Source organism: Eschrichtius robustus, chromosome 5, assembly GCF_028021215.1.
Source record: "Eschrichtius robustus isolate mEscRob2 chromosome 5, mEscRob2.pri, whole genome shotgun sequence".
In the NCBI taxonomy this organism is placed as follows: Eukaryota; Metazoa; Chordata; class Mammalia; order Artiodactyla; family Eschrichtiidae; genus Eschrichtius; species Eschrichtius robustus.
Genome location: NC_090828.1, coordinates 110,915,473 through 110,937,977, shown reverse-complemented (window position 1 = coordinate 110,937,977; position 22,505 = coordinate 110,915,473).

Below are 22,505 nucleotides of genomic sequence, written 5' to 3'. Positions count from 1 at the left end.
TACTGGTCAGAGCATCTAGGCTGGCAGAAACCGTCAGCCTAAGGGGGCCGAACCAATGTGGAACAGGGTAAAACCGGCCCCCCCAGCATCCCTGTGCATCTCTTTCCTGGACTCTTAAAGGTCATTAGAATCTATAAAACTTCCAATGCTGGTGCTCAGGCGGACAAGCAGTGAGGGAGGAGGCCTGGGGACAATCAACCTCACCTGGAGGCTGCTGGGGAGAAGTCCTGCCCCTCCCCCCAGGTATGAGGACACCTAACTCAGCACGAAGCATTTACAGAAGAGGTGTCTGCACCCTCAGCGCCCCAAGAATGTGGAATGGAACAAGAGGCAGAGGAGGGGTTTGTCACCGGCAAAGCCCATTAAAATTTCCTGGGAGATAAAAATAGAATCTGGGCAATAAAATAAAGTCTGACCATTTTTTCCTTTGTGCTTTGTCTAATTTCACTTGCTCCTAGGTTTCCACAGGCAGAGGTCCCACACCGGGCACTTCAGAGCCAATTTCCTAGTGCAAAATGTCTGGGCCGACACCTCAGCTCGCGGGGCCCCATGCAGAGCAGACTCCGCAACACAGAGCCTGAGCTCCAGCCAACCCGGCCCTCAAGAGCTCCGCCCCGTCCCTCCCGCTGACTCTGACGGGATCCCTACACAGCAGCCTGGCCCACAGCCCGTGGGGGAGCGCACGCTCCCACCTCTCCATTCTCTGATCAAAATATAAAGTTTTCCTTCGCTTCTGAACCAAGGTCAGTCTCGATCTGTTGGCTCCAATGACACTGGGCAGGGGGACCCTTGTTGGGGCCCACTCTGCAGGATCAGTAACAGAATTTGAGAACACTGTAACTTCAGTAAACATATGTGTGTGCCAAACTGTAATTAACATAGAGCAGTGTATAAGGCTCGTGTAAAATAAGATGTTTCTAACACTTCCATTTGATATTTCCATCACTTTATTATAAGCAAGTTCAGTGGAAGGGTTTGTCTTATTTGTCAGGTCAACATTAGAGAAATGCAGTGATTTCTTTCCAAGGATGGACATGTAATAATCTTGGCTGAAGTTTCAATCTTGTTTTGAATGATTTTCCATTGAAAATGATACCTCTCTTTCAGCTCCTAGATTTCTGAGAAGTATAAAATCTTATATTTTTTTTATTACCAAAGGGGAAAGGTGGGAGGAGGGATAAATTAACACTTTCAGATTAATATATACACACTGCTATGTATAAAATATATCATCAACAAGGAACTACTGTATAGCACAGGGAACTATACTCAATATTTTGTAATAACCCCTAAGAGGAAATAATTTGAATAATAGATATCTATATCAACATCATCTATCAACTACAGATAAAATGGAACCTAAAGGAGGCCGATGGTGACCGTTTCTGACCCTGAAGACTTCAATCATCTAAAGTTCGGACTCTGCCTATGGCCCAAGTCCCTTAATGAACATACATGTACCAGTAGCTTAAAAATTCCCCAGATTGGGGTTCGGGGAGACACTGATTTGGAAAAATCCCTGGTGTTCTCCTTACATACATGGGACCTTTCATACAGCTAAAAAATGCCTGTGACACCCAGAAGATGGTACACGGTTGGTTCAGGAAAATTTTGGAAAAGTCACCTCATCTCCTAATCTCCTGGTTGTCGGGTTCACCCCTCCAGCCCCTTTCCTAACACTCTCCACACTTGAGGATGTCAGCACCTTCAACATCCTATTGCACAGAGTTTGGAATTTGTCCAGAGGATGAAGGGGAAGGAGGAGAAACAATGAGAGACAAGCCCTAGATTTTTGGAAAGGCACACTTTCCACTTTGGCCACTTCGGTACACCTTAAATATGCCAGGAAAGAGAAAAATGGATAAAGAAGTTGTGGTACTTATGTACAATGGAATATCACTCAGCCATGAAAGCAATGTCATAAGGCTAGTAGCAGCATGCTGAGTGGATTTACGTACCATGTTTCTAAGTGAAATAAGTCACAGAGAAAAATACACTTATCATAAGATATCACTTGCAAAGAGAATGTAAAAATCGCTACCCATGACCTGAATTACAAAACAGAACAGAGTCACACATTTAGAAAACTCACTATGGCTGCTTAACGGAAAAGGTGAGGTGTGGCGAGGCGTAAAACAAGGGTTTGCAATTAGCAAGGATACCGTTCCATAAACGAAATATGTAACACAGAAGCCCTACTCCTTGCTCAGTGAACTGAACTCCACACCCCCTATTCAACGGACAAAATTATATCTGACTAGTAAGAATCTTAACAGCTATGTATTGATATCTCTCTGTAAGTGAATCAAGTGGGTGTAAAACGGCATAAACACAGCAGTGAAAAGCAGCTAAACCCCATAATAAAAATAAATTTCAAAAATAAAAAACAACAAAGACATTGAAAGAGAGAGAAATCCTTACAGAGTTCGTTCAGGGGCTTTGAAGCAACCTGGATTGACCATATCTAGACCCACAGCTGGATGAGACATAAGGCTGGACGCTCTTGGGGCTGAGAGGTTTGGTGAGATTGTGTGAGCAAACGGAGACCCTTTAAATTAGTACTGCGTGGTACCAATTCCATGTGTCCCAAATCTCCAGGTTAAAGGGAAACATCTTACAGCGAAAACATGCATGGGAAACCCAGAGAATGGTAAACGCGGGTGATCAGGAAAGGTTTCTAAAACGCACCTCATTTCTCATCTCCTGGCGCTCGGGTTCGTAATTCCAGCCACTTTACTAACAATCTCCCCATTTGGAGATTCAGCACCTTTAACCTCCTGTTTCTTACCGGTTGCAATTTGTCCTGACGATGAACGGGAAGAGGGGGAACCCATGAGCGACTAGCTCTAGGTGTTGGGACAGGCACAAGTCACTCTAATTTCCCGTCAGGAAGAAGAATTAAACACAGGCTCAGCCTGCCGCACGGAACCAGAATAGGGCCTGAAGCAATCCTGCGGTTTTGCGGCCTGCTCCCAAAAAAGCCAGTTGAAAAATGGAGCTCAGGTTCACTGAAATTCACAAACCTGCAGAGTTATAAATGATAACTCTCTTCCAAAAATATATTGAGGGAAGGCAACGAAGAGGATTTGAAAGCAAGGCAGAATTGCAGGAAATAGATTTCAGGATGTAGATACGAATCGCCTTTAAAGCACATGAAAAGCGGCAAAACGTCGACATTGATGCACTTGGCCAAAAAGGGCGTATGCATTTTTTCTGAATATATTCAGGAAAAAACGCACATGCCCTTTTTGGCCAACCAAGCAAGACGTAAATGCAAATCAGCACTGCAGAGAAGTCTCACTTCCCATCGGTCATTAGAGCCATCCTAAAATAGTGTAAAAGCCAAAAATGCAGGACAGGCCAGGGATAAAATGGAGCCTTGTTAGGCTGATGGGCGGAATGTAAATTGCCAACGGCCACTCTGGAGAAGTGTATGGTGTTTCCTAAAACATCTAAAAAACACAGCTAGAGAGCATAGGGCACTTCCACTCATGGGCGAAAGAAATGGGAAAACTAGAAATCAACGAGATACAGGAACCCAAAGTTTAGAGCTGCTCTGTTTACAAGAACCTCCACTTCAGTACACCTTAAATATCCCAGGTAAGAGAAAAATGGATAAAGCAGTTGTGGTACTTATGTACAATGGAATATCACTCAGACATGAAATCAATGTCATAAGGATAGTAGAAGCATGATGAGTGGATTTAGGAATTATGTTTCTAAGGGAAAAAGTCACACAGAAAAAGACACTTATCATAAGATATCACTTATCGAGGGAATGGAAAAATCGCTACACATGACCGGAATTACAAAACAGAACAGAGTCACACATTTAGAAAACACACTATGGCTGCTTAACGGGAAAGGTGAGGTGGGGTGAGGCATAAAACAAGGGTTTGAAATTAGCACAGATACCGTTCCATAAAGCAAATATGTAACAGACAAGACCTACTCCTTGCTCAGTGAACTGGACTGAACACCCCCTATTCACCGCACAAGAATATATCTGACTAGTAAGAATCTTAAAACCTATGTATTGATATCTCTAAGTGAATCAAATGGGTGTAAAGTGGCATAAACACAGCAGTGAAAATCAGCTAAACCCCATTATAAAATTAAATTACAAATAAAAACAACAACATACACAGTGAAAGAGAGAGAAATTTTACAAAGTTCATTTAGGGGCTGTGATGCAATCTGGATTGACCACATCTAGACCCACAGCTGGATGACACATAAGGTTGCACACTCTTGGGGCTGAGAGTATTCTTAAGGTAGGGTGAGCAAATGCAGACCCTTTAAAGTAATACTGTGTGGTACGCATTCCATGGGTCCCACATCTCTAGGTTCAAAGGCATCTTCCTACAGTGAAAACATGCATGGGAAACCCAGGGAATGGTACACCGTGTGATCGGGAAAGGTTTCTAATATGCACCTCATTTCTCACCTCCTGGTCCTCAGGTTCGCCATTCCAGCCACTCTACGAACAATCTCCCCCTTGGAGAATCAGCACCTTTAGCCTCCTGTTTCAAACTGTTTGCAATTTGTCTGGAGAATGAACGGGAAGAGGGGGAACCAATGAGAGACTAGCTCTAGATGTTGGGACATGCACATGTCACTCTAATTTCCCATCAGTTAGAAGAATTAACCACAGGCTCAGCCTGCTCCCCGGAACCAGAATAGGGCCTTAAGCAATCCTGTGTATTTGCGGCCAGCTCCCAAAAAAGCGATTTGGAAAATGGAGCTCAGGAGCACGGCATTCACAAAACTGCAGAGTTAAAAATGGTAACTCACATCTAAACATTTATTGAGGTAAGGCAACGAAGACGATTTCAAAGCAAGACAGAATTACAGGAAACAGTTTTTCACAGGTAGATTGGACTCGCCTTGAAAGCACATTAAAATCCGCAGAACTTCGACAATGATGCAGTTGGCCGAAAAGGGCGTCTGCTTTTTTTCCTGAATATATTCTGGAAAAAACGCAGACGCCATTTTTGCCCAACTAAACAAGCGGGCAATGCAAATCAGCAATACAAAAATGTCTCGTTTCGCATTGGTCAAAAGGCCCATCCTGAAAAAGTGTAAAAAGCAGAAATGCAAGACAGGCCATGGAGAAAAGGGAGCCTTGTTACGCTGATCGGCGGGATGTAAATTGCCACCGGCCACTCTTGAGAAGTGTATGCTGTATCCTAAAACATCTAAAAAACAGAGCCACAGAGCATACAGCACTTCCCCTCATGGGCGTATGTCTTGGGAAAACCAAAAAATCGACAGGACACAAGCACCCCAAATTTTAGGGCTGCTCTGTTTAGAAATGCCTCGATTTGGGTACAACTTACATGTCCTTGGAAGGAAAAAATGGATAAAGAAGATGTGGTACTTATGTACAATGGAATATTACTCAGCAATTAAATCAATGAAATAAGGCCAGTGGCAGCAACTCGTGGAGACTGAGGTACGATCATTCTAAGTGACATAAGTCAGACATAAAAAGAGACTTATCATAAGGTATCACTTATAGATAGTATCTAAAAATGTCTACACATGAACGCAATTACAAAACAGAAACGGAGTCACACATTTAGAAAACACACTTATGGCTGCTAAAGGAGAAAGGGTGGGGTGGGGTGATGCATAAACCAGGAGGTTGAAATTAGCACAGATACGGTTCCATAAACAAAATAGGTATTCGACAGGACCTACTCTATAGCTCAAAGAGCTGGACTCAGCACAGTGTTGTCACCGGAAAAGGATATATAAGACTGGTAAGGGGCTTCCCTGGTGGCGCAGTGGTTGAGAATCTGCCTGCCAATGCAGGGGACACGGGTTCGAGCCCTGGTCTGGGAAGATCTCACATGCCGCGGAGCAACTGGGCCCGTGAGCCACAATTACTGAGCCTGCGCGTCTGGAGCCTGTGCTCCACAAGAGAGGCCGCGATAGTGAGAGGCCCGCGCACCGCGATGAAGAGTGGCTCCCGCTCGCCGCAACTAGAGAAAGCCCTCGCACAGAAACGAAGACCCAACACAGCCAAAAATAAATAAATAAATTAATTAATTAAAAAAAAAAAGACTGGTAAGAATCTGTAAAATAATTTATTGATGTGTCTCTTTAAGTGAATCAAGTGGATAGATGTAGAGCAGGAAGAAACACAGTATTGAAAATCAGCTATACCTCATTATAAAATTAAATAACAAGAATAAAATAAAGACAGTGAGAGAGAGAGAAATTCTTACAAAATTTGTTCAAGGGCTGTGATGCAACCTGGACTGACCACATCTAGACACAGAGCTGGATGGGACCTAAGGCTCTACACTCGTTGGTCTGAGAGGCTTCGTGAGGATGGGACAGCAAATGCAGCACTTTTAGAGTAATACTGCCTGGCCCCCATTTGATGGGTCCCATATCTCCAGGTGCAGGGGACCCTTCCTACAGCTAAAACATGCATGGCACATCCAGAGGATGGTACACCATCTGATCGGGAAGAGTTTGGAAAAGTCACCTCATCTCCACGTCTCCTGGTATTCGGGTTCCCCAGCTCCTTTCCTTAGAGTCTCCCCACTATGGGAAGGCAGCACACTCAGCCGGTTTTGCACGGCTTGGAATTTTCCGGTGAAGAAGGGGAATGGAGGGATGGAATGAGACACAAGCCTTAGATGTTTGGACAGGCATATGCCACTCTAGTTTCCTACCTGGAAGAAGAATTTCCCTATCCTTCAGGTGCCCCAGTAACTGGAATGGGTCTGTAGAAATCCTGCCCCTTTGTGTCTGCTTCCCTAAACAAGTTGAAAACCGGTGCTCAGGGGCACTGCAATTCACAAACATGCAGGGTTGTAATTGACACCTCTAATGGAGTCATTTCTTGAGCCAAGTATTCGTAAAGGCCTTGTAAGCAAGGCAGAATTGCAGGAAAGGGATTTCAAGAGGTAGTTTGCACTCGTCGTTAAAGCACATGCAAAGCTGCTGAACATCGCCAATGACGCAGTTTGCCAAAAAGGCCGTATGCGTTATTCCTTAATATATTCAGGAAAAACCCTTACTCCATTTTTGGCCAACAAATCAGGCGGGCAATGTAAGTTAATACTACAAAGAGGTATCACTTCGCACAAGTCAGAATGACCAACCTCACAAACTGTAAAACCTGAAATGCAGGACAGGGCGTGGAGAAAAGGGAACCCTGACAAGCTGATGGTGGGAATGTAAATTGCTAACAGCCACTCTGGAGAAGTGGGTGGTGATTCCTTAAAAATCTAAAAACCAGAGCTTCAGCGCATATGGCGCTTCCACTCCTGGGCCTGTATCTTGGAAAAAACGTAAATTGACAGGACCCAGGTACTCTAAAATTTATGCAGCCCTGTTTACAGGAGCCTCTACTCGGAAGCTACCTAAAAATCCTTGGAAGGAAAAATGGATAAAGAAATTATGGTAGATATGTACAATGGAATATTACTCAGCCATGAAATGAATGAAATAAGGCCATTTAGGGCCACTCAGAAGGACCTACATACATTCATACTAAGTGTCATAAATCAGACAATGAAAAATATCATATGATATTATTTATCAGTGGAATCTAAAAATTGATAGAAAGGTACTATCTTACAACACAGAAACAGAGTCCCAGACTTAGAACACAAACTTATGGTTACCAAACTGGAAAGGTGTGTTGGAGGCATAAATCATGAGGTTGGAGTTAGTATATACATATTTACAGAGAGAAAACTTGTAATCAACATGGACCTGCTGTAGAGCACTTGGAACTCTTCTCAACACTCTTTAGTAACCTCAATGGGAAAATAATTCTAAAAAGAATATATAGTTATCTCTGTATAAATGAATCATGTTGGTGTATGTCAAAAATGAACACAACATGATAAATCAACTATATACTCCATTATAAATTTAAAATTAAATTAAAGAAAAGAAAAAAGATCACTAAATTTGTTTAGTCGCAGTGAACGTACTAGTGTCACATCCCTGGACACAGACACAATTTGGTCCCAAGGCTGGACTGTTGTGGGCCTGAGTACTTCGGGAGGATATGCCAGCTAATTCACCCCCCTTGAACATGTAGTACCTGGTCCCCTCTGCATGGGATCACTATCTCCAGATCTAAGTGTGCCCTCATACTACTAAACCAACCCTCTGACACCCTAAGGATGGTGGACTCTCTGGGCTGGATGACATTTGGAAAATCACCTGCTCTCAACATATCCTGGTGGTTGGGTTCCGACCTCCCGACTCCTTCATAAGGGTCATCCCACTCTACAAGACAGCACCCTCAACAGGTGATGTTGCAGGGGTTTATACTTGTTCGGGGGATGAAGGGTAAGGGGGAAGAAGGAATGGGACAGAAGCCCTTACATGTTTGGTCAGGCACATTCCACTCTAATTTAAAACCCAAGAATAGGACTTGCCCTACATCTAAGGTTGTGTCAGTAACCAGAGAGGGACAGTAGAAATCCTGCCGCCTTCTGTTTCCCATAACAACAATTCTAAAACTGGACCTTATATGCACTTCATATTCACAATGCCTGGGGAGCTGTAAATGACAACGGCCCTCAAAAAATGTCTTGGGGTAAGTAATCGAAATAGACTTGAAAACAAGGCAACCTTTCAATAACCCTTTTTCAAGGGCTAAATTTTACTGACACTGTTCCAAAAAAAAAAGCACCTATGAAGATACTCACCATTGCTTTATGTTAGACAAATGCAAATCAGATGTACAAAGAAGTATCACCTGGAACCACTCAGAATAGCCATCATCACAATGTCTAGAAACAAGAAATGCTTCAGAGGGTGTGGAAAAAAGAGAAACTACTACTTATTTTTTTTTTAATCTGCGTTGGGTCTTCGTTGCTGCGTGCGGCTTTCCTATAGTTGCAGCAAGCGGGGGCTACTCATCGTTGTGGTACGAAGGCTTCTCTTTGTGGTGGCTTCTCTTGTTGTGCAGCACAAGCTCTAGGCACACAGGCTTCAGTAGTTGTGGCTCGTGGGCTCTAGAGCGCAGACTGAGTAGTTGTGGTGCGCGGGCTTACTTGTTCTGTGGCATGTGAGATCTTCCCGGACCAGGGCTCGAACCTGTGTCCCCTGAACTGGCAGGCAGATTCTTAACCACTGTGCCACCAATTCTATGCTATCGGTGGCAATGCCAATTGGTAACAGACACTATGGAGCAAAGAATGGAGGTTACCAGAGTAAGGGGAGGTGTGAGGGATAAATTGGAAATTGGGATTGACATATACACACCACTATATATAAAAGAGATAACAAATAAGGGCTTACTGTATAGCACAGGAAACTCTACTCAATACTCTGTAATAACCTGTATGGGAAGGGAATCCAAAAAGGATTGGATATATGTATAACTGCTTCACTGTGCTGTGCAGCAGAAAGTAACACAACATTGTAAATCAACTATACTCCAAAAAACTTGAAATTGAAATGAAATGAAATAAAATAAAATAGAGCTACCAGAGGATCCAGCAAGTTCACTCCTGTACACATATCTGGAGGAAAGCATAAATCGAAAAGACACATGTTCCCCAATGTTCACTGCAACACTCTTTACAATAGCGAAGACATGGAAGCAACCAAAATGCCCATCAACATATGAATATAGGTAAAGAATATGTGATACATATATATAATGGAATATGACTCAGCCATAAAATAGAAGAAAATAATGCCAATTGCAGTAACATGGATGAACCAAGAGATGATTGTACTAAGTGAAGTAAGTCAGACAGAGTAAGACAAATGTTGTATCATATCACTTCTAGGTGGAAGCTAAAAATTGATACAAATGAACTAACTTACAAAACAGAGGCAGACTCACAGACTTGGAAAACAAACTTATGGTTACCAAAGGGGAAAGGTGGGGGGTAGGGATAAATCAGGAACTTGGGGTAAACATACGAATACTACTATATATAACAGATAAGCAACAAGGACCTACTGTATAGCACAGGGAGCTCTACTCAGTATTCTGGGAATACCTTTATCAGAAAAGAATCTGAAAAAGAATGAGTATATGCATATGTGTAACTGAATCACTTGCTGTGCAGCTGAAATGAACACAACATTGTAAATCAACTATACTCCAATAAAATTTAAATTTCAAAATAAAGAAAATCACCTATATTTCAAAAGAAAAAAAAGAATTCCCATCTCTTTATATGGCTTGATAGCTTACATTTTTAGTGCTCAATATTATCCCATTCCCAGAATATATTAATACTATATAATTTCATTCACCTATTGGAGGACACCTTAGTTTCATTCACATTTTGGCAATATTGAATTAGGTGCTATAAATATCCATATGCAGGTTTTCCTCTGGAAGTATGTTTTAAACTACTTTCAGTAAATATCCATGAGAACACTTGCCGGATTGTACAGTAAGGGAGTGTTCAGTATTATAGCAAGTGTCAATCAGACTACCAAATTAGCTGTATTATTTTTCATTTCCACCAATAACAAATGGCATTTCCTATTGTTCCACATCTCCTACAGAATTTGTTCTTGTCATTGTTCACATTTTAGCCATTCTAAGTGTTACATAGTGGTATGTAATTGTATTTTTAATTTGCTTTTTCATGGCAGCATGTAATCTGGATTATTCTTCTGTATACTTATATGCATAGTGTCTATTTTCTTTGATGAGGTGTCCATAAAGTATATTGGTCCACATTCTATTTAGGTTGCTTTCATTTTTTTCTACCCAATCTGTATTTGTTTTATTTAGTTTCGTGCCTTATTGCATTAGCAAGGACTGGGAGTAAAATATGGAAAAGGAGTCATGAAAGGGGACATCCTTGCTTTTACCTGAACTTAGTGGAAAAGCTTTATGTTTTTGACCATTAATCATGATGTAAGATAAAAGTTTCCTGTAAATGTTTGTTATCAACTTGAGAAAGCTCCAGTCTATTTCTTTAACTGAGAGTTTTTATGAAGAATGGGTGTTAGATTTTTTCAAAGGTCTTCTGAATCTATTGATATGCTAATGATTGTCTTTAAGGTGTTGATATGATGGATATAATTATTTGATTCTAGAATGTTGAACCAGCCTTTCATACCTGGGATTATTTCCTCTCATTCATGATATAAAGTTCTCTCAAAATATTGTTGGATTCGATTTGGTAATATTTTGTTGAGGATTTTTGCATTGATGTTCCTGAGACATATTGGTCAGTTTTCTTTACTATTCATATGTTCTTCTAAGTTTGGATGTTGTGGATTTAGTGTCAGACATTCATTTGGGGAGATTCGCAGTCATTTTTAAAAAAAAATATTTTCTGTTCTTTATTATCTTTATTCTCCTCCTGCTATACCCATTATGTATAGGTCACAGCATTTTTCATTGCTCCACAATTATTGATTACTCTGGTCTGTTGATTTCTTTCCTGCCCATTTTCTCTTTTCTTTTGAGATTTAAAGGTTTCTCCTCATATGTCTTCAAGCTCACAGATATTTCTCCTCAGCCAGCTCTTTGACTGCTAAAACAAAATACGAGAGACGTGGTATTTTATAAACAACAGAATATTTTTGTTTTCTCATAATTGCTGAGGCTGAAAAGTTCAAGAACAAGTAACCAGGGGCTTCCCTGGAGGTGCAGTGGTTAAGAATCTGCCTACCAATAAAGGGGACAAGGGTTCGAGCCCTGGTCCAGGAAGATCCCACATGCCATGGAACAACTAAGCCCATGCACCACAAATACTGAGCCTGTGCTCTAGAGTCCACAGGCCACAACTACTGAGCCCGTGAGCCACAACTACTGAAACCCACACGCCTAGAGCCCGTGCTCCGCAACAAGAGAAGCCACTCAATGAGAAGCCCGCGCACCACACCAAAGACCCAACACAGCCAAAAATTAATTAATTAATTATCTAATTAATTTTTTAAAAAAAGAACAAGTTGCCAGCTGACTTAGTGTCTGGCGAGGGACCAATTTCTGGTTCATAATCTGGGTCTTCTCGCTCGGCAATGAAATCATGGAATGGGCATAAGATCTTTTGTGTGCTACATTTATTAGGTCACTAATCTCATGTTTGAGGTCTCTGGCCTCATGACCTAATCACCTCCCAAAAGCCCCACCTCCTAATACAATCCACATGGGAGCTGGGTTTCAAAATTTTAAAATTAGAGGTACAAAATATTTACACCATAACAGGGACCACAGAGTTAACTGATTTGCCCTTTCATGTTAAAGGTTTGCACATTTATATTTATTATATAATCCCAAAACCCTTGTTTTTTTTTATAAGATTCTTTTTCTGTATACGCCAGTACAGACCATTGAGTAGAGTTCCCTGTGCTATAAATTAGGTCTTTATCAATACTCATCTATTTTATATAGAGTAGTGGGTATAAGTCAGTCCCAATCTCCCAATTTATCCCTTCCCCACTTATCCCCTGGTAACCATAAGTTTGTTTTCTATATCCATGATTCTATTTGTGTTGTGTAAATAAGTTCATTTGTACCTTTTTTTTTTCTTTTTTAGATTCCTCATATAAGCCATATCATATGATATCTGTCTTTCTGTGTCTGACTTGCTTCACTCAGTATAACAATCTCTAGGTCCATCCATGTTGCTACAAAACCCTTAGTTGTTAAGGATAACTCTCAGTTTTTTCCAGTATCATCAGCAATTCTTTCTGGTAGACACGTGATAACACTTTTTAAACAGGGATATTGAGACCAAGGCTCCTGACCTGCAAACAAACAAAACATCATTCATATAGTGAAAACTTTGCAAATCAATGGATGAAAGCACTTGGTCTAAATCCCGTTGCACCCACTGCTGACAGAGGGTAGAGGAGTTTGACTCACTAATCTTCCTTTCGTGCACTTCTTCCTAATGCGGTATTCCATCTAAAACTTATAAGAAGTGGGGATGTATCATGGAACACACCAATCGCTACTACAGATTCTGAAGCAGCAAAAAAAAAAAAAACAAACATGAAGAATCCATCCAAAGGGTTCTGTCCACATTGTTACAATAGTTTCCCTCGCACTGTGAACACTTTTCAAACCCTATCACTTGAACCTATTTTTATTTTTTTCAACAAAAATAATGTTAATCTTCAGTCAGACACTCCAGTAATATTACACTATCCCTTGTGCAAGTATGTAGGGATTTGAGGAGCTATGGGAGGCCATCATGAGAGGTCGCCTAGAGTAATTAGGACATTTCATTTAATGTTGGCTCTTCTCCCTAAGATGTCTGCTATCCTCTTCTTTTTGTAGCTACTAGCATTGAGAAAGTGACCAAGATAAGGCCCTTCTCTTTTACTGCCCATGAATGCAACTGTGATTAACCCCACAGAACTTGGTGCTTCCAGAATCCCCTGAACCTACTGACCCTCCATGCATGGCATGACATAGATAAGGATGGTGACGTGTATCCTTGTATAGAGCATGTTATAAAATGTTTGACTCTTCCCTTCCTCATAATTCCAAAGAATAGACTTCTTTGGATTTCTGCTTAATGCTGCTGGAGTTGGTACATAAGTTGAGGGAGGTATCAGGGCACACCAAAAGAGTGGGTAACTGCACAGAAAATACAAGCAGGTACATTTCTGTGTAGTTTCAAGCAGCTTATTTGCTATATCAACCATGGTGACATGTTGACCCTTCCTCTTTCTACTAGTAGTACAACAAACATAAAGGATATTTAGGCTGCTTGTTTTATCCCCACCTCTCACAATTGATCTGCATTAACATATAGGACAATGAAGGGCCCTTTCTACCATCTTAACCAACATTTGAGAACTAGAAAATGTCCAGTTTTTTCTGGGGATTATTTTCATATTCCCCAATCAGGCCTATGAAGGAATCTTACCTATTGTGTTTAATGAAGTCATATCTCTGACGGCATCCCATCATCAACAAAACTGGAAAGAAATTTGAAGGGTCTTCGATCTTACCATATTTGAAATAACAATATTTTAGCCTGACACGTTTTTGGATTTTAGAAAAAAAATATTTTAAATGAGACAAAAAATCATTTTTATGACACAAAAAGACAGCAATAGTTTTATATTTTTATCTGTTCCACTTGCACACAAGTGTCTCATGGGGTTATGTAAAGCTCTCCTGTTGGGTGCTGTGCATGGTGCAAGTATGGATTAAAGCTTAGGAATCTTAAGCTTCAGTCACCTGAAAAATTTAAATTAGGATGCAAGCAATCCTGTCCAACATTTGAAAAGAGCAAAACACTCTCTTTATTTTATTTGTTAGGTAATTAATCTGTCTTTTCCCCAAGGAGAGAAACAACTGGCATCTTCCGTCAATGTGTTGCACAAAAATCTTTGAACCGAGAGTGCAAGCAGAGGCTGATACAGGATGTGAAAAAAAAATGAGAGACCCTTGTGGCATTTTCTCCTAACTTATTGCAATCTCCCATTTAAAATGTGGGAATAATCAGTCTTCTGAGGAAAAAGGCCCAAGGAAGGTTTTTGCTTCTGTGGAATAATGGGATTGCTAAAGGTTTCAGGAGGCAAGACGAATTAGTGAGAATGACCATGAGAAATCAGAGAAAAGTCAGATCCATGGATGAAGTGATGTTTACCACTGTGAATGAATGAGAAGTAGGAGCAAATGAAAAGAAAGCTGATACAACATTTTCTGAATAAATGTAACCTTTCAGCTGTCATAGAAAAATTAATACTCACTATGATACAACATATTTAGTTTAGAAAGTTAACTTAAATTTAAAGCTTAATGATTACATTTATTGAAGAAACGAAAACATATTTGAGGTTTAGAATAAATAATGTGTTCTGCTACAGGTAAGAAGAGTACTTAAATAAATAGAAATAAGACTAAATAAATAAAGAGGAAAATAACAAATTAGATGTTATTAACATTAAAAACTGACACTCATCTAAAGAAAGAGAAGGAGAGACAGAAAGAGAGAAGAACTCATATCAAGCATGTATTAAAAACTCCTAAATAAGAAGTCTTCAGATGTTAAAAAAAAGGAAGTCTTCAATAAGAAGATAATGGAATAGCAAAATGGGGGAAATATACCAAAAGATATTTCAAAAAAGAGAGTACAGAATGTTAAGTAAACATATCAAAAGATGCTTGGCTTCTTAGTAGTCAATTAAATGCAAAAGCGTGATACCTGGAATTATCATTCACCAACCGGAAAGTTCAAATGAAAATGACAGGTATTATCAAGTGTGACAAGAATGTGTATAATCCTTGAATCTCATTCACTGCTGCTGAAGATGAAAAATCATACAAATGTTTTGAAAATATTTAGAAATATCTAAAAAGATAAACACAAGAAAGCTATGACTCGAAAATTTTACTACTACGTGTATACTGAACAATAATTTATACACACACCACCAAAGCTCAAGTTCTAGAATTTATATACCAGTGCTGTTCTCAATAGACACAAACTGAAAATCACTCATATTGTAATACACATTGGAATAAATTAATTAATAGTTAAATATTTACACCATGGAATCCTATGCAACAGTGGCAATGCATGATCACAACAACAGGCAACCATACAGGCATATTCACAAACAACATAAAATAAAAAAGCCCAATCCAAAAGTGATTTTACTGTGCCATAACATTTATATAAAATACAAAATACAGGTAAAGTTATCTTTTTGTTAGATACCAGAACAATATTAAACCTTAAGGGGAGTCACTAGAATGGGACCAGGGGGCCTCTGAGTATCTGGCAATTTTCTGTGTCTTTATCTAGAAGCTATGTTTAGAGTATATTCAGATGCTGAATTTTCTGAAATTTGTCATTTCCTTACAAACCATGCATGTTTTTCATTGTTTTTTATACATAACAAAAACTAAAAAAGATAGACCAGGGAAGGTAATTTTATTAGCACTTTAATATCCATGCTTTTCAAGGTGGAAGTGAAAAGTATTAAATACTTGACATTGTGATTACTTCTTAAAAGTAAGGTGAAAATTTAAGGTTAATAAATAAGACATACTTCTTCATATATAATCCACAAAGAGGAGGGGTAGAAAGGAGTATTATTTTTTTTTCTTTAATACAGAATCATTAAGATAGAAAATAATGAAAACAGACTAGGTTTAAAAAAGAGCACACTGGACTTCCCTGGTGGCACAGTGGGTAAGAATTTGCCTGCGAATGCAGGGAACAGTGGATCCATCCCTGGTCTGGGAAGATCCCACATGCCGCAGAGCAACTAAGCCCGTGTGCCACAACTACTGAGCCTGTGCTCTAGAGCCTGCAACCAACAACTATTGAGCCTGCATGACACAACTACTGAAGCCCATGCACCTAGAGCCCGTACTCCACAACAAGAGAAACCACCGCAAGGAGAAGCCTGTGCACCACAACGATGAGTAACCCCTGCTTCTCTAGTAACAACTGTAGAAACCCTGCACAGCAACGAAGACCCAACACAACCAAAAATAAAAAAAATTAAATCTTTTGACTTCTGAGATGACTCACTCACGTGGCTGTAGGTAAGAGGCCTCAGTTCCTTGCCACATGGATCTCTCCTTAGGGCTGCTTGAGTGTCCTCATGACATGGCAGCTGGCTTACCCCAGGATGAGTGATCTAGCAGAAACCAAAGCAGAAGCTGCAATGTCTTTTACAACTTTGGAAGCTGCACTTTGTCATTTCTGCAATTTCTTATTAGTTAAACAGTCAACCCTTTTCAAGTGCGAGGAGCCACACTGGTACATGAAGACTGGGAGATAATTAGGGGATAATTAGGTCCATCTTGGAGGCTGGCTACCAAAGTGGCTGACTAGCCAAAGTCTGAATTTTGTTTTCTTCACTTCTGGAGAGAAAATGGTCAGTGAACCTCATTGGTGGTCTTTGAGATGTACCAAAGCTACCTCTTGCTCTCACCCCCAGCTGTGTGGCTGACAGGGTCTTGGTGCTCCAGCCGGGTGTCAAGCCTGTGCCTCTGAGGTGAGAGAGCCGAGTTCAGGACATTGGTCTACCAGAGACCTCCGGCACCTTGTAATATCAAATGGCGAAAGCTCTCCCTGAGATATCCGTCTCAACGCTAAGACCCAGCTCCACTCAGAGACCAGCAAGATCCAGTGCTGGACATCCCATGCCAAACAACTAGCAAGACAGGAATGCAGGCCCACCCATCAGCAGAGAGGCTGCCGAAGATCACAATAAGGTCACAGACACCCCAAAACACCCCACCAGATGCGGATCTGTCCACCAGAAAGACAAGATCCAGACACACCCACCAGAACACAGGCACCAGTCCCCTCCATCAGAAAGCCTACACAACCCACTGAACCAACCTTAACCACTGGGGGCAGACACCAAAAACAACGGGAAATACGAATTTGCAGCCTCTGAAAAGGAGACCCCAAACACAGTCCCCAAAGCCAAATGAGAAGACACAGAAACACACAGCAGATGAAGGAGCAAGGTAAAAACCCACCAGACCAAACAAATGTAGAGGAAATAGGCAGTCTACCTGAAAAAGAATTCAGAATAATGATAGTGAAGATGATCCAGGACCTCGGAATAAGAATGGAGGCAAAGATTGAGAAGATGCAAGAAATGATTAACAAAGACCTAGAAGAATTAAAGAACAAACAAACAGAGATGACCAATACAATAACTGAAATGAAAACTACACTAGAAGGAATCAATAGCAGAATAACTGAGGCAGAAGAACGGATAAGTGACCTGGAAGACAGAATGGTGGAATTCACTGCTGTGGAACAGACTAAAGAAAAAAGAATGAAAAGAAATGAAGACAGCCTAAGAGACCTCTGGGACAACATTAAACGCAACAACATTCGCATTATAGGGGTCCCAGAAGGAGAAGAGAGAGAGAAAGGACCAGAGAAAATATTTGAAGATATTATAGTCGAAAACTTCCCTAACATGGGAAAGGAAATAGCCACCCAAGTCCAGGAAGCGCAGAGAGTCCCATACAGGATAAACCCAAGGAGAAACACGCCGAGACACATAGTAATCAATGTGGCAAAAATTAAAGACAAAGAAAAATTATTGAAAGCAGCATGGGAAAAACGACAAATAACATACAAGGGAACTCCCATAAGGTTAACAGCTGATTTCTCAGCAGAAACTCTGCAAGCCAGAAGGGAGTGGCATGATATACTTAAAGTGATGAAAGGGAAGAACCTACAACCAAGATTACTCTACCTGGCAAGGATCTCATTTAGATTTGATGGAGAAATCAAAAGCTTTAGAGACAAGCAAAAGCTAAGAGAATTCAGCACCACCAAACCAGCTCTACAACAAATGCTAAAGAAACTTCTCTAAATGGGAAACACAAGAGAAGAAAAGGACCTACAAAAACAAACCCAAAACAATTAAGAAAATGGTCATAGGAACATACATATCGATAATTACCTTAAACGTGAATGGATTAAATGCCCCATCCAAAAGACATAGACTGGCTGAATGGATACAAAAACAAGACCCATATATATGCTGTCTACAAGAGACCCACTTTAGACCTAGGGACACATACAGACTGAAAGTGAGGGGATGGAAAAAGATATTCCATGCAAATGGAAATCAAAAGAAAGCTGGAGTAGCTATACTCATATCAGATAAAATAGACTTTAAAATAAAGAATGTTACAAGAGACAAGGAAGGACACTACATAATGATCAAGGGATCAATCCAAGAAGAAGATATAACAATTATAAATATATATGCACCCAACACAGGAGCACCTCAATACATAAGGCAACTGCTAACAGCTATAAAAGAGGAAATTGACAGTAACACAATCATAGTGGGGGACTTTAACACCTCACTTACACCAATGGACAAATCATCCAAAATGAAAATAAATAAGGAAACAGAAGTTTTAAATGACACAATAGACCAGATAGATTTAATTGATATATATAGGACATTCCATCCAAAAACAGCAGATTACACGTTCTTCTCAAGTGCACACGGAACATTCTCCAGGATAGATCACATCTTGGGTCACAAATCAAGCCTCAGTAAATTTAAGAAAATTGAAATCATATCAAGCATCTTTTCTGACCACAACGCTATGAGATTAGAAATGAATTACAGGGAAAAAAAACGTAAAAAAAGACAAACACATGGAGCCTAAACAATACGTTACTAAATAACCAAGAGATCACTGACGAAATCAAAGAGGAAATAAAAAAATACCTAGAAACAAATGACAATAAATACACGACGACCCAAAGCCTATGGGATGCAGCGAAAGCAGTTCTAAGAGGGAAGTTTATAGCTATAAAAGCCTACCTAAAGAAACAAGAAAAATCTCAAGTAAACAATCTAACCTTACACCTAAAGAAACTAGAGAAAGAAGAACAAACAAAACCCAAAGTTAGCAGAAGATAATAAATCATAAAGATCAGAGCAGAAATAAATGAAATAGAAACAAAGAAAACAATAGCAAAGATCAATAAAACTAAAAGCTGGTTCTTTGAGAAGATAAACAAAATTGATAAGCCATTAGCCAGACTCATCAAGAAAAATAGGGAGAGGACTCAAATCAATATAATCAGAAATGAAAAGGGAGAAGTTACAACAGACACCGCAGAAATACGAAGCATCCTAAGAGACTACTACAAGCAACTTTATGCCAATAAAATGGACAACTTGGAAGAAATGGACAAATTCTGAGAAAGGTATAACCTTCCAAGACTGACCCAGGAAGAAACAGAAAATATGAACAGACCAATCACAAGCAATGAAATTGAAACTGTGATTAAAAATTTTCCAACAAACAAAAGTCCAGGACCAGATGGCTTCACAGGTGAATTCTATCAAACATTTAGAGAAGAGATAACACCTATCCTTCTCAAACTCTTCCAAAAAATTGCACAGGAAGGAACACTCCCAAACTCATTCTATGAGGCCACCATCACCCTGATACCAAAACCGGACAAAGACACTACAAAGAAAGAAAATTACAGACCGATATCACTGATGAATATAGATGCAAAAATCCTCAACAAAATACTGGCAAACAGAATCCAACAACACATTAAAAGGATCATACACCATGATCAAGTGGGATTTATCCCAGGGATGCAAGGATTCTTCAATATACGCAAATCAATCAATGTGATACACCATATTAACAAACTGAAGAAGAAAACCATATGATCATCTCAATAGATGCAGAAAAAGCTTTTGACAAAATTCTCAGTTTTTTTAACTTATGTACTGCAAATTGTTTATTTTTTTGTTAGCTGAACCTTTGTTGTTCCTTCGTTTCATATTGAGGGAAACACTGCCAAATCCAATATCATGAAGCTCTTGTCCTGTATCTTCTTCTAAGACATTTTATTTTATTAGGTCTTACATTTAGTTTCTTGATACGTTTTCATTAATTTTTGCATATGATGTTAGGTAAGGGTCCATCTTCCTTCTTTTGCATGTTGACCACACAACTTCTCAGCACCATGTGTTGAAAATACTATCCTTTCTACCGTGAAAAATCTTGGCAATTTGTCAAAAATCATTTGGCCATATATCAGGGTTTATTTCTGGGTTTTCTAGTCTATTCTATTGGTCTTGAATAAGGGAGAAAATAGTATAACCTATCCAGGTTGATGAAGAACATAAAGAAAGACCAGGAATGAGAATTAGGAGGGCAATATAAAACAGCAGGGAGTAAAAGACAGTGTGAGAGAAGATCTTGCATTTGCGAGTTCATGGAAATAGGATCATGCTAAAACCACTAAACGCCTGACTTTGAACAATACGGTAAATGTGCCAGCAAGAAACATAACACTTACCCATCTCTTGGAAATATAGTATGGGCATAAAGATAAACTACACACAAATATATTAAAAAGGGAAGGGTTTTCATGGTGTGAGAATATTGTGGCATTTGAAATACAATTTACTTCTGTTCTACCATTGTCTCTAAAATTTATCAAAGTGTATATACAAGCAATTCCAATTCCGGTAATGTGCTTGACAGGTTTATATATGAACTTCAGTAGAGCAGTAAATGTACATTCATAGTAGGACTGTTCCCTAAACCAAAAAACAAAACACAAAAACTGCAAAGACTAGAGTTCACTTTGTCAACACACATACAGATGCAATGATGGTTAACGGTCCTAAAACAGAAGGTGAGCATGGGTGCAAGAGGTTAATCCCCAGGCTGGGGTGGGGTGCAGAGTTTGAGGGTAACACAAGTAGAAAAGGCTTTTGTCCTATCCTTGATTTTTGAGGTATGGAAATTCACAGGTCACTACCTTCATTTCAAACTGAATGAATGCACTATTCAATTTTTTTAAACAGGCGAAGTAAACATGAGTGATAATAAATTTCAAACTGTCGCTAATCAAATAAGATACTAAGAAAACTTAAATAATATGATTTAAGAATGAAGTAGAGAGATTGTCCAACATGGTAGCATTCAAAGACCCAGAGCTTGATGCCTCTCATGGGCACACCAAAGTCACAACTGTTTACAGAACAGCAATTGATGATAAAGGCCGGGACCTACCATAAAAGATGTTTTACAGCTAAAGATATAAGGAAGGCACCTCGACAAGACAGAAAGGAAGGGCAAAATCTCAATATTGTCAAGACCCATACCACCAAGTGGGTGGCCCACAAATGGGAGAATAATTACAATTTCAGAGGTGCTCCCAGGTAGCAAGGGGTATGAAGCCAACATCAGGCTCCCAAGCCCAGGGATCCTGTTCTGGAAAGAAGAGTTCCTAGAAAGTTGGGCTTTGAAGACCAGTAGTGCTTATTTTCCAGAGAGCCAGAGGGTTGTGGGAAATAGAGATTCCACTCTTAAAAGATGCTCACAAAATCCCACATGATCTGAGAATCAGAACAGAAGCAGTCATTTGAAAGGATCCCGGGTCACACCTACCTCCTGATCTTGGAGAGTCTCCCAGAGAGGCAAGAGGCAACTACAGCACAGCCTCAGGGACAGAGACACTGGCAGGAGCCATTCACGAGAGCTCCTTCTATCTCGTGGACGCTGGTACCAGCAAGTGTAATTTCAGAATCCTCCCTATAGCTTATCAGGCTCAGGACCGAGCCCCACCCATTTCCACCAGACTATAGACACAAGTACTAGGATGCTGCAGGCCAAGCAACTAACTGAGCAGGGGCATAGCCCCATCCACCAGCAAACAGGCTGCCTTCGGATCCTCTCAGTGCACAGCTGCCCCTGGACATGGGTCCAGCCACCAAAAGCCCCAGGACCAGCCTTCACACCTCAGTGGACAGGTACCAGTCCCAGAGTCCCTGGCCCCTCGGACAAGTGAGCCTGCTCTGGCCTTGGAGTCAGCCTCACCATCGGCAGGTGATAACTGCACAGGGACTGGATCGAGCTTGGACCTACCTAACAGCAAACCTGCTCTAGCAGTGGGATCAGCCTCATACACCAACAGGCACACACCAGCTCCAGGAATACCACAGCCCAGCAGCCTGTGTAACCAGGCCACTTAATTGAAGGCCAGAAACAGCCATGGACTCAGCTGGGTCCTGTCCCTGCCCATCAGAATGCCAAC